At 54.3% G+C, this 5,000-nt stretch overlaps 1 non-coding gene across 1 annotated transcript in view; it reads right to left on the bottom strand.

The window, feature by feature from the left end:
* LOC124590312 overlaps nt 1-1,534 on the bottom strand; it is a 1,910-nt gene extending 376 nt beyond the window's left edge. The window contains exon 1 of the ribosomal RNA XR_006976527.1: nt 1-1,534. This exon is cut by the window's left edge and continues 376 nt beyond it. This is a non-coding gene — a ribosomal RNA (small subunit ribosomal RNA).
* Between the last annotated feature and the right edge of the window lie 3,466 nt (nt 1,535-5,000).

Below are 5,000 nucleotides of genomic sequence, written 5' to 3'. Positions count from 1 at the left end.
GTTATTGCTCAATCTCGTGCGGCTAGAAGCCGCCTGTCCCTCTAAGAAGAAAAGTAATCGCTGACAGCACGAAGGATGTCACGCGACTAGTTAGCAGGCTAGAGTCTCGTTCGTTATCGGAATTAACCAGACAAATCGCTCCACCAACTAAGAACGGCCATGCACCACCACCCACCGAATCAAGAAAGAGCTATCAATCTGTCAATCCTTCCGGTGTCCGGGCCTGGTGAGGTTTCCCGTGTTGAGTCAAATTAAGCCGCAGGCTCCACTCCTGGTGGTGCCCTTCCGTCAATTCCTTTAAGTTTCAGCTTTGCAACCATACTTCCCCCGGAACCCAAAAGCTTTGGTTTCCCGGAGGCTGCCCGCCGAGTCATCGGAGGAACTGCGGCGGATCGCTGGCTGGCATCGTTTATGGTTAGAACTAGGGCGGTATCTGATCGCCTTCGAACCTCTAACTTTCGTTCTTGATTAATGAAAACATACTTGGCAAATGCTTTCGCTTCTGTTCGTCTTGCGACGATCCAAGAATTTCACCTCTAACGTCGCAATACGAATGCCCCCGCCTGTCCCTATTAATCATTACCTCGGGTTCCGAAAACCAACAAAATAGAACCGAGGTCCTATTCCATTATTCCATGCACACAGTATTCAGGCGGGCTTGCCTGCTTTAAGCACTCTAATTTGTTCAAAGTAAACGTGCCGGCCCACCGAGACACTCACTCAAGAGCACCCTGGTAGGATTGCAACGGGGTCCGCCTCGGGACGCACGAGCACGCACGAGGCGCGTCGCACGCCTTCAGCTCGCCCCACCGGCAGGACGTCCCACGATACATGCCAGTTAAACACCGACGGGCGGTGAACCAACAGCGTGGGACACAAATCCAACTACGAGCTTTTTAACCGCAACAACTTTAATATACGCTATTGGAGCTGGAATTACCGCGGCTGCTGGCACCAGACTTGCCCTCCAATAGATACTCGTTAAAGGATTTAAAGTGTACTCATTCCGATTACGGGGCCTCGGATGAGTCCCGTATCGTTATTTTTCGTCACTACCTCCCCGTGCCGGGAGTGGGTAATTTGCGCGCCTGCTGCCTTCCTTGGATGTGGTAGCCGTTTCTCAGGCTCCCTCTCCGGAATCGAACCCTGATTCCCCGTTACCCGTTACAACCATGGTAGGCGCAGAACCTACCATCGACAGTTGATAAGGCAGACATTTGAAAGATGCGTCGCCGGTACGAGGACCGTGCGATCAGCCCAAAGTTATTCAGAGTCACCAAGGCAAACGGACCGGACGAGCCGACCGATTGGTTTTGATCTAATAAAAGCGTCCCTTCCATCTCTGGTCGGGACTCTGTTTGCATGTATTAGCTCTAGAATTACCACAGTTATCCAAGTAACGTGGGTACGATCTAAGGAACCATAACTGATTTAATGAGCCATTCGCGGTTTCACCTTAATGCGGCTTGTACTGACACATGCATGGCTTAATCTTTGAGACAAGCATATGACTACTGGCAGGATCAACCAGGGAGCTGCGTCAACTAGAGCTGAGCAGCCGGCCGCCCGGGAGTGTGTCCCGGGGGCCCGCGCGAACACGCAAGCGTCCGCTCAATTATTCTGCAAACAGGAGGAGGCTGAGCTCCCCTGCACAATACACCTCGAAACCCTCTCAGGTCCCGGCGGCGCGCAGCGCCGTCCTAAGTACTTGGTCGGGTTCGAGAGAGGCGCAATCGCCCGGAGTTTGGCGAGTAGACGCTTTAGGTGCGACCACCCGTGCTCCCAACTGAGCTTGCCGCTGCCGACAGAGGCCCGGGAGCGTGCTGTCGTGGCATTGCCGGCGGGAGACAACACGCGCCACCTACGGTGGCCGGCAGCTCCAACGCCAGCGCCACAGAAGGACAAAAGCCCCACTTGGGTGCCGAAGCGAACGCGCCAACACGTCCGCACAGCTGCGATACAAACCACCTGCGAGAACCGCAGAGGCGACCGAGCAGCAGACGGCGTCGCGGCGCCGAGCGCCGGGCGGCGGCGCATCCTCAGCGCACACAGTCCTCAATCGGACCAGCACACTGCAGATGTCCACCGCGCTTCGCACCGGGCCCGCGAGGACCTACTTTGGCCGCACGGCGCCGCGTGCAGGGTGCGCCGGCGCGCAGCTGCGCCGCCTGCCGCCTCCGTCGGCCGGCGCGCCTGCCACTGGCCGCCCCCACCAGCCGGCTGTAGCGCGTGCGCCCACGCACCGCGCGGCCAGCACGCCGGGAGGCCCCCCCTCACCGGCCGGGGACGGTCCCACCCAGCCACCGCCGCGTATCGCTTCACACCCACATGCCATTCACGTTCGTGGGCATGGTGGGTATCGCTGAAACAACCGGTTGGTAGCTCAACCGATCGTCGCCATCACTGATTCACCTCTAGCGAGAACAACCGCACCACAACGGTTTACCAGTTGTTCATTTGCGTAACGTCACCAGCAAACGTAGACGTCCATCGCCATTTGCAAATTCAACGATTGTTGCATGCCTGTGTCAGGTGTCACGACACACTATGTCTGCCCACATACACGCAACAACATGTGCACGCTTCGCGAACACGTGGAAGGTGGCCCCCGTACGTATGCGATGTCCATTGCGCGAACGACTGTCAACCGGCCTCTGTCGCATGTCGCAGATGTGGAACGCAGTGCACCATGCTATCACGGTGAGTGAGAAGAGACGACTACGTCTGACAACACGCGCCACTACATCAACAGACGGCTCATGCTGATCGCCATCCACGGCATACCATACTGCAATCCAGCTCTTATAGGGAGACGACACGTAGCTGAGTGCACAATATTTGGACCGTATGGTTCGCCGTTGTTGGCGCAGTCGTGGTACGGTCACACATGTACCACGATGTATCATTCAGTACATGAGGACCAATGTGCAGTACAGTGTGTGATTTGGACGTACAACATCAGCGGACAGTTGACACAAGCCGTACCACAACGTAGGCTGTGCTTCGCCATGCGAATGCCAATGAACAACTGCGAAGGGCATTGAGCATGTACGTCCTGCTGCCATCCGCATTACAGTGTATAGCTGCAAGGTGTTTAACATGAAGCGATACTCTGGGGACCGGGCAGTGCGGGTAGCAAACTATATTGCGGGGGTTGCAGTTAGGCAACACTACACTAATTTAACGCGTCGTATGACAATTACAGAGCAGGTTAAGGCCCAACGTGTGTTGGGTTAAGGCCCAACGTGTGTTGGGTTAAGGCCCAACGTGTGTTGGGTTAAGGCCCAACGTGTGTTGGGTTAAGGCCCAACGTGTGTTGGGTTAAGGCCCAACGTGTGTTGGGTTAAGGCCCAACGTGTGTTGGGTTAAGGCCCAACGTGTGTTGGGTTAAGGCCCAACGTGTGTTGGGTTAAGGCCCAACGTGTGTTGGGTTAAGGCCCAACGTGTGTTGGGTTAAGGCCCAACGTGTGTTGGGTTAAGGCCCAACGTGTGTTGGGTTAAGGCCCAACGTGTGTTGGGTTAAGGCCCAACGTGTGTTGGGTTAAGGCCCAACGTGTGTTGGGTTAAGGCCCAACGTGTGTTGGGTTAAGGCCCAACGTGTGTTGGGTTAAGGCCCAACGTGTGTTGGGTTAAGGCCCAACGTGTGTTGGGTTAAGGCCCAACGTGTGTTGGGTTAAGGCCCAACGTGTGTTGGGTTAAGGCCCAACGCGTGTTGGGTTAAGGCCCAACGCGTGTTGGGTTAAGGCCCAACGCGTGTTGGGTTAAGGCCCAACGCGGGTTGGGTTAAGGCCCAACGCGGGTTGGGTTAAGGCGCAACGCGGGTTGGGTTAAGGCGCAACGCGGGTTAGGTTAAGGCGCAACGCGGGTTAGGTTAAGGCGCAACGCGGGTTAGGTTAAGGCGCAACGCGGGTTAGGTTAAGGCGCAACGCGGGTTAGGTTAAGGCGCAACGCGGGTTACGTTAAGGCGCAACGCGGGTTACGTTAAGGCGCAACGCGGGTTACGTTAAGGCGCAATATAGGTTAGGTTAAGGCGCAATATAGGTTAGGTTAAGGCGCAATATAGGTTAGGTTAAGGCGCAATACGGGTTAGGTTAAGGCGCAATACGGGTTAGGTTAAGGCGCAATACGGGTTAGGTTAAGGCGCAATACGGGTTAGGTTAAGGCACAATACGGGTTAGGTTAAGGCACAATACGGGTTAGGTTAAGGCACAATACGGGTTAGGTTAAGGCACAATACGGGTTAGGTTAAGGCACAATACGGGTTAGGTTAAGGCACAATACGGGTTAGGTTAAGGCACAATACGGGTTAGGTTAAGGCACAATACGGGTTAGGTTAAGGCACAATACGGGTTAGGTTAAGGCACAATACGGGTTAGGTTAAGGCACAATACGGGTTAGGTTAAGGCACAATACGGGTTAGGTTAAGGCACAATACGGGTTAGGTTAAGGCACAATACGGGTTAGGTTAAGGTACAATACGGGTTAGGTTAAGGTACAATACGGGTTAGGTTAAGGTACAATACGGGTTAGGTTAAGGTACAATACGGGTTAGGTTAAGGTACAATACGGGTTAGGTTAAGGTACAATACGGGTTAGGTTAAGGTACAATACGGGTTAGGTTAAGGTACAATACGGGTTAGGTTAAGGTACAATACGGGTTAGGTTAAGGTACAATACGGGTTAGGTTAAGGTACACATTGTTGTAAGGAAAGGTGTTTTGGGGGGGGGGGGGGGGGCCGGTTTGTTGATTGTGATTATCGTAAGTAAATGACTGCGGCATCATCTGATTTGCCACGTCAGGGTGCACCTTTGGCTCATAACAGGCGGCGCTCTGATTCCATGCTTGTGGCAGACCTGTGTCTTTCATTCCTGCCATTGTTTGTGTGGTGTGACAGGAGGCAGTATTGTGATGTTGGGTGCACCCCTGTGTAGGACATGTGTGGGTGTTGGTGGCTTAGCTGAGCAATGGTGGTTGTCGGAAGGGTGAGATATTCTGTTTT

The sequence above is a fragment of the Schistocerca americana genome, unplaced genomic scaffold, assembly GCF_021461395.2.
Source record: "Schistocerca americana isolate TAMUIC-IGC-003095 unplaced genomic scaffold, iqSchAmer2.1 HiC_scaffold_755, whole genome shotgun sequence".
Lineage (NCBI taxonomy): Eukaryota > Metazoa > Arthropoda > Insecta > Orthoptera > Acrididae > Schistocerca > Schistocerca americana.
The sequence above is the reverse complement of the archived record's forward strand: the minus strand, read 5'-3'. Positions and strand labels throughout refer to the sequence as shown.